Source organism: Syngnathus typhle, unplaced genomic scaffold (genome assembly GCF_033458585.1).
Source record: "Syngnathus typhle isolate RoL2023-S1 ecotype Sweden unplaced genomic scaffold, RoL_Styp_1.0 HiC_scaffold_27, whole genome shotgun sequence".
Lineage (NCBI taxonomy): Eukaryota > Metazoa > Chordata > Actinopteri > Syngnathiformes > Syngnathidae > Syngnathus > Syngnathus typhle.
Window position 1 is genome coordinate 1,175,508 of NW_026871933.1, and position 11,993 is coordinate 1,187,500.

Here is an 11,993-nt window from a genome sequence, read left to right on the forward strand (position 1 = left end):
GATGCTGGCACACAAGCTGTCCGAGCTACGACGGTTCCCCGGTCGGACAGCGAGGGTGAAAAAGCGGTCCTGGAGGTCCGATAAAATTTTGCGAATATTTTCTAAGTGTCACCGAGGGCTGACACGCAATCTGTCCGAGGCGCGACGGTTCCCTGGTCGGCCACGAATGTCGAAAATCCGGCCTCTCCACCACGGAGGTCGGTGAGAATTTCAGAATATTTTCTAAGTGCGAGCGTGGGCTGCCGCACAACTTGTCCGAGTGGCGACGGTTCCCCGGTCGGATCCGAATGTCGAAAATTCGGCCTCTCCACCACGGAGGTCGGTGATAATTTCAGAATATTTTCTAAGTGCGAGCGTGGGCTGCCGAACAAGCTGTCCGAGTGGCGACAGTTCCCAGGTCGGCCACGAATGGTGAAAATTCGGCCTCTCCACCACGGAGGTCGGTGATAATTTCAGAATATTTTCTAAGTGCGAGCGTGGGCTGCCGCACAAGCTGTCCGAGTGGCGACGGTTCCCCGGTCGGCCACGAATGGTGAAAATTCGGCCTCTCCACCACGGAGGTCGGTGGGAATTTCAGAATATTTTCTAAGTGCCAGCGTGGGCTGCCGCACAAGCTGTCCGAATTGCGACGGTTCTCCTTTCGGACCCGAATCGCGAAAATTCGGCCTCTCCACCACGGAAGTCGGTGAGAATTTCAGAATATTTTCTAAGTGCCAGCGTGGGCTGCCGCACAAGCTGTCCGAGTGGCGACGGTTCCCCGGTCGGCCACAAATGGTGAAAATTCGGCCTCTCCACCACGGAGGTCGGTGATAATTTCAGAATATTTTCTAAGTGCCAGCGTGGGCTGCCGCACAAGCTGTCCGAATTGCGACGGTTCTCCTTTTGGACCCGAATCGCGAAAATTCGGCCTCTCCACCACGGAAGTCGGTGAGAATTTCAGAATATTTTCTAAGTGCCAGCGTGGGCTGCCGCACAAGCTGTCCGAGTGGCGACGGTTCCCCGGTCGGCCACGAATGGTGAAAATTCGGCCTCTCCACCACGGAGGTCGGTGATAATTTCAGAATATTTTCTAAGTGCCAGCGTGGGCTGCCGCACAAGCTGTCCGAGTGGCGACGGTTCCCCGGTCGGCCACGAATGGTGAAAATTCGGCCTCTCCACCACGGAAGTCGGTGAGAATTTCAGAATATTTTCTAAGTGCCAGCGTGGGCTGCCGCACAAGCTGTCCGAGTGGCGACGGTTCCCCGGTCGGCCACGAATGGTGAAAATTCGGCCTCTCCACCACGGAGGTCGGTGATAATTTCAGAATATTTTCTAAGTGCCAGCGTGGGCTGCCGCACAAGCTGTCCGAGTGGCGACGGTTCCCCGGTCGGCCACGAATGGTGAAAATTCGGCCTCTCCACCACGGAGGTCGGTGATAATTTCAGAATATTTTCTAAGTGCGAGCGTGGGCTGCCGCACAAGCTGTCCGAGTGGCGACGGTTCCCCGGTCGGCCACGAATGGTTAAAATTCGGCCTCTCCACCACGGAGGTCGGTGAGAATTTCAGAATATTTTCTAAGTGCGAGCGTGGGCTGCCGCACAAGCTGTCCGCTTTGGCTGGTTCCCTCGGTCGGCCGCACATAGCGAAAAATCAGCCTCTCCTTCTGGAGCTCGTGCCAACTTTGGCGAAAAATTTCTAAGTGCCAACGGCTCTTGCGCCGTAAAGTGTCCGCTTTGTCTGGTCCCCTCGGTCGGCCGCACATAGCGAAAAATCAGCCTCTCCTTCTGGAGCTCGCGCCAACTTTGGCGAATATTTTCTAAGTGCCAACGGCTCTTGCGCCGTAAAGTGTCCGCTTTGTCTGGTCCCCTCGGTCGGCCGCACATAGCGAAAAATCAGCCTCTCCTTCTGGAGCTCGCGCCAACTTTGGCGAATATTTTCTAAGTGCCAACGGCTCTTGCGCCGTAATGTGTCCGCTTTGTCTCGTTCCCTCGGTCGGCCACAAATGGCGAAAAGTCAGCCTCTCCTTCTGGAGCTCGCGCCAACTTTGGCGAAAAATCTCTAAGTGCCAACGGCTCTTGCGCAGTAATGTGTCCGCTTTGTCTGGTTCCCTCGGTCGGCCACAAATGGCGAAAAATCAGCCTCTCCTTCTGGAGCTCGCGCCAACTTTGGCGAATATTTTCTAAGTGCCAACGGCTCTTGCGCCGTAATGTGTCCGCTTTGTCTGGTTCCCTCGGTCGGCCACAAATGGCGAAAAATCAGCCTCTCCTTCTGGAGCTCGCGCCAACTTTGGCGAATATTTTCTAAGTGCCAACGGCTCTCGCGCCGTAATGTGTCCGCTTTGTCTGGTTCCCTCGGTCGGCCACAAATAGCGAAAAATCAGCCTCTCCTTCTGGAGCTCGCGCCAACTTTGGCGAATATTTTCTAAGTGCCAACGGCTCTTGCGCCGTAAAGTGTCCGCTTTGCCTGGTTCCCTCGGTCGGCCACAAATGGCGAAAAATCAGCCTCTCCTTCTGGAGCTCGCGCCAACTTTGGCGAAAAATTTCTAAGTGCCAACGGCTCTTGCGCCGTAATGTGTCCGCTTTGTCTGGTTCCCTCGGTCGGCCACAAATGGCGAAAAATCTGCCTCTCCTTCTGGAGCTCGCGGCAACTTTGGCGAAAAATTTCTAAGTGCCAACGGCTCTTGCGCCGTAATGTGTCCGCTTTGTCTGGTTCCCTCGGTCGGCCACAAATGGCGAAAAATCAGCCTCTCCACCTGGAGCTCGCGCCAACTCAGGCGAATATTTTCTAAGTGCCAACGGCTCTTGCGCCGTAATGTGTCCGCTTTGTCTGGTTCCCTCGGTCGGCCGCAAATAGCGAAAAATCAGCCTCTCCTTCTGGAGCTCGCGCCAACTTTGGCGAATATTTTCTAAGTGCCAACGGCTCTTGCGCCGTAATGTGTCCGCTTTGTCTGGTTCCCTCGGTCGGCCACAAATGGCGAAAAATCAGCCTCTCCTTCTGGAGCTCGCGCCAACTTTGGCGAAAAATTTCTAAGTGCCAACGGCTCTTGCGCCGTAATGTGTCCGCTTTGTCTGGTTCCCTCGGTCGGCCACAAATGGCGAAAAATCAGCCTCTCCACCTGGAGCTCGCGCCAACTCAGGCGAATATTTTCTAAGTGCCAACGGCTCTTGCGCCGTAATGTGTCCGCTTTGTCTGGTTCCCTCGGTCGGCCGCAAATAGCGAAAAATCAGCCTCTCCTTCTGGAGCTCGCGCCAACTTTGGCGAATATTTTCTAAGTGCCAACGGCTCTTGCGCCGTAATGTGTCCGCTTTGTCTGGTTCCCTCGGTCGGCCACAAATGGCGAAAAATCAGCCTCTCCTTCTGGAGCTGGCGCCAACTTTGGCGAAAAATTTCTAAGTGCCAACGGCTCTTGCGCCGTAATGTGTCCGCTTTGTCTGGTTCCCTCGGTCGGCCACAAATGGCGAAAAATCAGCCTCTCCACCTGGAGCTCGCGCCAACTTTGGCGAATATTTTCTAAGTGCCAACGGCTCTTGCGCCGTAAAGTGTCCGCTTTGTCTGGTTCCCTCGGTCGGCCGCAAATAGCGAAAAATCAGCCTCTCCTTCTGGAGCTCGCGCCAACTTTGGCGAATATTTTCTAAGTGCCAACGGCTCTTGCGCCGTAAAGTTTCCGCTTTGCCTGGTTCCCTCGGTCGGCCGCAAATAGCGAAAAATCAGCCTCTCCTTCTGGAGCTCGCTCCAACTTTGGCGAAAAATTTCTAAGTGCCAACGGCTCTTGCGCCGTAAAGTGTCCGCTTTGGCTGGTCCCCTCGGTCGGCCGCACATAGCGAAAAATCAGCCTCTCCTTCTGGAGCTCGCGCCAACTTTGGCGAATATTTTCTAAGTGCCAACGGCTCTTGCGCCGTAAAGTGTCCGCTTTGTCTGGTTCCCTCGGTCGGCCGCACATAGCGAAAAATCAGCCTCTCCTTCTGGAGCTCGCACCAACTTTGGCGAATATTTTCTAAGTGCCAACGGCTCTTGCGCCGTAATGTGTCCGCTTTGTCTGGTTCCCTCGGTCGGCCACAAATGGCGAAAAATCAGCCTCTCCTTCTGGAGCTCGCGCCAACTTTGGCGAATATTTTCTAAGTGCCAACGGCTCTTGCGCCGTAAAGTGTCCGCTTTGTCTGGTTCCCTCGGTCGGCCGCAAATAGCGAAAAATCAGCCTCTCCTTCTGGAGCTCGCGCCAACTTTGGCGAATATTTTCTAAGTGCCAACGGCTCTTGCGCCGTAATGTGTCCGCTTTGTCTGGTTCCCTCGGTCGGCCACAAATGGCGAAAAATCAGCCTCTCCTTCTGGAGCTCGCGCCAACTTTGGCGAAAAATTTCTAAGTGCCAACGGCTCTTGCGCCGTAATGTGTCCGGTTTGTCTGGTTCCCTCGGTCGGCCACAAATGGCGAAAAATCAGCCTCTCCACCTGGAGCTCGCGCCAACTCAGGCGAATATTTTCTAAGTGCCAACGGCTCTTGCGCCGTAATGTGTCCGCTTTGTCTGGTTCCCTCGGTCGGCCGCAAATAGCGAAAAATCAGCCTCTCCTTCTGGAGCTCGCGCCAACTTTGGCGAATATTTTCTAAGTGCCAACGGCTCTTGCGCCGTAAAGTGTCCGCTTTGTCTGGTTCCCTCGGTCGGCCGCAAATAGCGAAAAATCAGCCTCTCCTTCTGGAGCTCGCGCCAACTTTGGCGAATATTTTCTAAGTGCCAACGGCTCTTGCGCCGTAAAGTTTCCGCTTTGCCTGGTTCCCTCGGTCGGCCGCAAATAGCGAAAAATCAGCCTCTCCTTCTGGAGCTCGCGCCAACTTTGCGAAAAATTTCTAAGTGCCAACGGCTCTTGCGCCGTAAAGTGTCCGCTTTGGCTGGTCCCCTCGGTCGGCCGCACATAGCGAAAAATCAGCCTCTCCTTCTGGAGCTCGCGCCAACTTTGGCGAAAAATTTCTAAGTGCCAACGGCTCTTGCGCCGTATTGTGTCCGCTTTGTCTGGTTCCCTCGGTCGGCCACAAATAGCGAAAAATCAGCCTCTCCTTCTGGAGCTCGCGCCAACTTTGGCGAAAAATTTCTAAGTGCCAACGGCTCTTGCGCCGTAATGTGTCCGCTTTGTCTGGTTCCCTCGGTCGGCCACAAATGGCGAAAAATCAGCCTCTCCTTCTGGAGCTCGCCCCAACTTTGGCGAAAAATTTCTAAGTGCCAACGGCTCTTGCGCCGTAATGTGTCCGCTTTGTCTGGTTCCCTCGGTCGGCCACAAATGGCGAAAAATCAGCCTCTCCTTCTGGAGCTCGCGCCAACTTTGGTGAAAAATTTCTAAGTGCCAACGGCTCTTGCGCCGTAATGTGTCCGCTTTGTCTGGTTCCCTCGGTCGGCCACAAATGGCGAAAAATCAGCCTCTCCACCTGGAGCTCGCGCCAACTTTGGTGAATATTTTCTAAGTGCCAACGGCTCTTGCGCCGTAATGTGTCCGCTTTGTCTGGTTCCCTCGGTCGGCCACAAATGGCGAAAAATCAGCCTCTCCTTCTGGAGCTCGCGCCAACTTTGGCGAAAAATTTCTAAGTGCCAACGGCTCTTGCGCCGTAATGTGTCCGCTTTGTCTGGTTCCCTCGGTCGGCCACAAATGGCGAAAAATCTGCCTCTCCTTCTGGAGCTCGCGGCAACTTTGGCGAAAAATTTCTAAGTGCCAACGGCTCTTGCGCCGTAATGTGTCCGCTTTGTCTGGTTCCCTCGGTCGGCCACAAATGGCGAAAAATCAGCCTCTCCACCTGGAGCTCGCGCCAACTCAGGCGAATATTTTCTAAGTGCCAACGGCTCTTGCGCCGTAATGTGTCCGCTTTGTCTGGTTCCCTCGGTCGGCCGCAAATAGCGAAAAATCAGCCTCTCCTTCTGGAGCTCGCGCCAACTTTGGCGAATATTTTCTAAGTGCCAACGGCTCTTGCGCCGTAATGTGTCCGCTTTGTCTGGTTCCCTCGGTCGGCCACAAATGGCGAAAAATCAGCCTCTCCTTCTGGAGCTCGCGCCAACTTTGGCGAAAAATTTCTAAGTGCCAACGGCTCTTGCGCCGTAATGTGTCCGCTTTGTCTGGTTCCCTCGGTCGGCCACAAATGGCGAAAAATCAGCCTCTCCACCTGGAGCTCGCGCCAACTCAGGCGAATATTTTCTAAGTGCCAACGGCTCTTGCGCCGTAATGTGTCTGCTTTGTCTGGTTCCCTCGGTCGGCCGCAAATAGCGAAAAATCAGCCTCTCCTTCTGGAGCTCGCGCCAACTTTGGCGAATATTTTCTAAGTGCCAACGGCTCTTGCGCCGTAAAGTGTCCGCTTTGTCTGGTTCCCTCGGTCGGCCGCAAATAGCGAAAAATCAGCCTCTCCTTCTGGAGCTCGCGCCAACTTTGGCGAATATTTTCTAAGTGCCAACGGCTCTTGCGCCGTAAAGTTTCCGCTTTGCCTGGTTCCCTCGGTCGGCCGCAAATAGCGAAAAATCAGCCTCTCCTTCTGGAGCTCGCGCCAACTTTGGCGAAAAATTTCTAAGTGCCAACGGCTCTTGCGCCGTAAAGTGTCCGCTTTGGCTGGTCCCCTCGGTCGGCCGCACATAGCGAAAAATCAGCCTCTCCTTCTGGAGCTCGCGCCAACTTTGGCGAATATTTTCTAAGTGCCAACGGCTCTTGCGCCGTAAAGTGTCCGCTTTGGCTGGTCCCCTCGGTCGGCCGCACATAGCGAAAAATCAGCCTCTCCTTCTGGAGCTCGCGCCAACTTTGGCGAATATTTTCTAAGTGCCAACGGCTCTTGCGCCGTAATGTGTCCGCTTTGGCTGGTCCCCTCGGTCGGCCGCACATAGCGAAAAATCAGCCTCTCCTTCTGGAGCTCGCGCCAACTTTGGCGAATATTTTCTAAGTGCCAACGGCTCTTGCGCAGTAAAGTGTCCGCTTTGGCTGGTCCCCTCGGTCGGCCGCACATAGCGAAAAATCAGCCTCTCCTTCTGGAGCTCGCGCCAACTTTGGCGAATATTTTCTAAGTGCCAACGGCTCTTGCGCCGTAAAGTGTCCGCTTTGTCTGGTTCCCTCGGTCGGCCACAAATGGCGAAAAATCAGCCTCTCCTTCTGGAGCTCGCGCCAACTTTGGCGAATATTTTCTAAGTGCCAACGGCTCTTGCGCCGTAATGTGTCCGCTTTGTCTGGTTCCCTCGGTCGGCCACAAATGGCGAAAAATCAGCCTCTCCTTCTGGAGCTCGCGCCAACTTTGGCGAAAAATTTCTAAGTGCCAACGGCTCTTGCGCCGTAATGTGTCCGCTTTGTCTGGTTCCCTCGGTCGGCCACAAATGGCGAAAAATCAGCCTCTCCTTCTGGAGCTCGCGCCAACTTTGGCGAAAAATTTCTAAGTGCCAACGGCTCTTGCGCCGTAATGTGTCCGCTTTGTCTGGTTCCCTCGGTCGGCCACAAATGGCGAAAAATCAGCCTCTCCACCTGGAGCTCGCGCCAACTCAGGCGAATATTTTCTAAGTGCCAACGGCTCTTGCGCCGTAATGTGTCCGGTTTGTCTGGTTCCCTCGGTCGGCCGCAAATAGCGAAAAATCAGCCTCTCCTTCTGGAGCTCGCGCCAACTTTGGCGAATATTTTCTAAGTGCCAACGGCTCTTGCGCCGTAAAGTGTCCGCTTTGTCTGGTTCCCTCGGTCGGCCGCAAATAGCGAAAAATCAGCCTCTCCTTCTGGAGCTCGCGCCAACTTTGGCGAATATTTTCTAAGTGCCAACGGCTCTTGCGCCGTAATGTGTCCGCTTTGTCTGGTTCCCTCGGTCGGCCACAAATGGCGAAAAATCAGCCTCTCCTTCTGGAGCTCGCGCCAACTTTGGCGAAAAATTTCTAAGTGCCAACGGCTCTTGCGCCGTAAAGTGTCCGCTTTGGCTGGTCCCCTCGGTCGGCCGCACATAGCGAAAAATCAGCCTCTCCTTCTGGAGCTCGCGCCAACTTTGGCGAATATTTTCTAAGTGCCAACGGCTCTTGCGCCGTAAAGTGTCCGCTTTGGCTGGTCCCCTCGGTCGGCCGCACATAGCGAAAAATCAGCCTCTCCTTCTGGAGCTCGCGCCAACTTTGGCGAATATTTTCCAAGTGCCAACGGCTCTTGCGCCGTAATGTGTCCGCTTTGGCTGGTCCCCTCGGTCGGCCGCACATAGCGAAAAATCAGCCTCTCCTTCTGGAGCTCGCGCCAACTTTGGCGAATATTTTCTAAGTGCCAACGGCTCTTGCGCAGTAAAGTGTCCGCTTTGGCTGGTCCCCTCGGTCGGCCGCACATAGCGAAAAATCAGCCTCTCCTTCTGGAGCTCGCGCCAACTTTGGCGAATATTTTCTAAGTGCCAACGGCTCTTGCGCCGTAAAGTGTCCGCTTTGTCTGGTTCCCTCGGTCGGCCGCAAATAGCGAAAAATCAGCCTCTCCTTCTGGAGCTCGCGCCAACTTTGGCGAATATTTTCTAAGTGCCAACGGCTCTTGCGCCGTAAAGTGTCCGCTTTGCCTGGTTCCCTCGGTCGGCCACAAATAGCGAAAAATCAGCCTCTCCTTCTGGAGCTCGCGCCAACTTTGGCGAAAAATTTCTAAGTGCCAACGGCTCTTGCGCCGTAAAGTGTCCGCTTTGGCTGGTCCCCTCGGTCGGCCGCACATAGCGAAAAATCAGCCTCTCCTTCTGGAGTTCGCGCCAACTTTGGCGAATATTTTCTAAGTGCCAACGGCTCTTGCGCCGTAATGTGTCCGCTTTGTCTGGTTCCCTCGGTCGGCCACAAATGGCGAAAAATCAGCCTCTCCTTCTGGAGCTCGCGCCAACTTTGGCGAATATTTTCTAAGTGCCAACGGCTCTTGCGCAGTAATGTGTCCGCTTTGTCTGGTTCCCTCGGTCGGCCGCACATAGCGAAAAATCAGCCTCTCCTTCTGGAGCTCGCGCCAACTTTGGCGAATATTTTCTAAGTGCCAACGGCTCTTGCGCCGTAATGTGTCCGCTTTGGCTGGTCCCCTCGGTCGGCCGCACATAGCGAAATATCAGCCTCTCCTTCTGGAGCTCGCGCCAACTTTGGCGAATATTTTCTAAGTGCCAACGGCTCTTGCGCAGTAATGTGTCCGCTTTGTCTGGTTCCCTCGGTCGGCCACAAATAGCGAAAAATCAGCCTCTCCTTCTGGAGCTCGCGCCAACTTTGGCGAATATTTTCTAAGTGCCAACGGCTCTTGCGCCGTAATGTGTCCGCTTTGTCTGGTTCCCTCGGTCGGCCACAAATGGCGAAAAATCAGCCTCTCCTTCTGGAGCTCGCGCCAACTTTGGCGAATATTTTCTAAGTGCCAACGGCTCTTGCGCCGTAATGTGTCCGCTTTGTCTGGTTCCCTCGGTCGGCCGCAAATAGCGAAAAATCAGCCTCTCCTTCTGGAGCTCGCGCCAACTTTGGCGAATATTTTCTAAGTGCCAACGGCTCTTGCGCCGTAAAGTGTCCGCTTTGCCTGGTTCCCTCGGTCGGCCACAAATGGCGAAAAATCAGCCTCTCCTTCTGGAGCTCGCGCCAACTTTGGCGAAAAATTTCTAAGTGCCAACGGCTCTTGCGCCGTAAAGTGTCCGCTCCGCGCTGGTTCCGCGGTCGGCCGCAAATAGCGAAAAATCAGCCTCTCCTTCTGGAGCTCGCGCCAACTTTAGCGAAAATTTTCCAAGTGCCAACGGCTCTTTCGCCGTAATGTGTCCGCTCCGCGCTGGTTCCCCGGTCGGCCGCAAATAGCGCAAAATCAGCCTCTCGCCCTTCAGGTACCAGGCGTTGGGGTACCAGGGGTAAATGCAGTACCAGCTTTGGTCTGTTGGTGCGCCAGAGTACGATGAGTTGGTCCCCCTAGTCACTGTACTCATTACCTTTACCCCCAAATCGCAAAATATAGTCAGAACGAGTGTGGGGAACACAAGTTTTGGCCCCGAGAACCAGGCGGCTGGTGTCTCTAGCGATGTGTTCCCCCCCAAAAAGTGTTCACATGCTCGGACAGCGAACCTAGGAGCCTACCGCAACACTCTGGAAGTGCAAGAGCGAAAATTTTTCTAAGTACAAAAACTCTCGAAAATTTTCAAAGTGTCACAGTGCTCGAAAATTTTCAAAGTGCTACATGCTTTCCATCCAAGGAAGGAATAGTGGACGACCGGCCTAAACACAGGCCGGCGGAACGACGGGGAGGACCGGCCGCCTCCTTAAACACAGGCCGGTGGAACGTTGGCAGAATTCTTCTCGTGGAGGACCGGCCGCCTCCTTAAACACAGGCCGGTAGGAACGGTTGGCAGAATTGCGTGACGGCCGCCTGCTCCCGGCGTCCGCACGTGAACGAACACCCCCTCCCGGGGACGGCCGTCTGCTCCCGACCGCCGTCCTTCACCCCCTCACCTTCCGGACCCCCGTCTGCTCCCGGCGGGCCTCCGAGTACCCCCACCTTCTCCCGAACTGACCGAGAGGCAATGAGACCCGCCTTGGTAGGGCCCCCACCGGCCCCGGCTCGCGCCGGCGTTGGGTGGACGGTTCCTCCCCACTTGCGGGTCGCTCTCCGTGGAGGACCGGTCGCCTCACTAAACATAGGCCGGGCGAAAATCTGCGAATGTTATACATCCAAGGAGGGAGGACCGGCCGCCTCCTTAAACCACCGGCCGGGCGAAAATCTGCGAATGTTATACATCCAAGGAGGGAGGACCGGTCGCCTCACTAAACATAGGCCGGGCGAAAATCTGCGAATGTTATACATCCAAGGAGGGAGGACCGGCCGCCTCCTTAAACCACCGGCCGGGCGAAAATCTGCGAATGTTATACATCCAAGGAGGGAGGACCGGTCGCCTCACTAAACATAGGCCGGGCGAAAATCTGCGAATGTTATACATCCAAGGAGGGAGGACCGGCCGCCTCCTTAAACCACCGGCCGGGCGAAAATCTGCGAATGTTATACATCCAAGGAGGGAGGACCGGCCGCCTCCTTAAACCACCGGCCGGGCGAAAATCTGCAAATGTTATCCATCCAAGGACGGAGGACCGGCCGCCTCCTTAAACACAGGCCGGTTGGAACGGTTGGCAGAATCGCGTGACGGCCGCCTACTCCCGGCGTCCGCACGTGAACGAACACCCCCTCCCGGGGACGGCCGTCTGCTCCCGGCCGCCGTCCTTCACCCCCCTCAGCTTCCGGACCCCCGTCTGCTCCCGGCGGGCCTCCGAGTACCCTCCCCTTCTCCCGAACTGACCGACTGGCACTCATGACCCGCCTTGGTAGGGCCCCCACCGGCCCCGGCTCGCGCCGGCGTTGGGTGGACGGTTCCTCCCCACTTGCAGGTCGCACTCTAGCGCCTCGGCCGCCGCGAGCGCGTGCGCTACGCGCCGCCCCCGCAGGCCTTGGCGCGACCGTACGGCAGCGAGACCGAGACGCCCCGAATCACCCACCTAGAGGAAATCAACGGAGGCCGAGCGCGCGATCCGATTGCGGCACGCCGCGTGGGCGTCCGCCGGCCGCGCCGGTCTACTGCGAATGCTGTTTCTCAAACCCTTGCCCAGCCAGACGGCACCGCGGGATGTGTTGTCGCAACTCTGCTCGACTATCCGAATAGCCTTTCCCGACTACCGCGTTGCGGGAGGCGTCTTTCGTGCCGCCGGTGGCGTATGACCTTCCGCGAGAGGCGTGCGGGCTCGGGGGGGCCGCAACGACCGAGTCTGACTCGGACGGGGCGCAGCTTCCCTCCCGGTCGCAGCAATAAGCGCCGAACGCAGTGTTGGTCACCAGCCACCCCGGCGGGTTCGTCGGGAGCGCCGGTACCCTTCCGTAGCTAGTTGCCAGCTGGCCACAGCGGGCCGCACCAACCGAGTCTGACTCGGACGGGGCGCAGCTTCCAGTCTGGGTGACAGCGGCGCTGAGAACGGCGGGGCGGCCGGAACCCCTTCGACCCCCCGGCTCCCACCAGTGTCGATCCAACTCCGCATCCTGGCTGTAGCGCGAGACCGGCGGGCCGCAACGACCGAGTCTGACTCGGA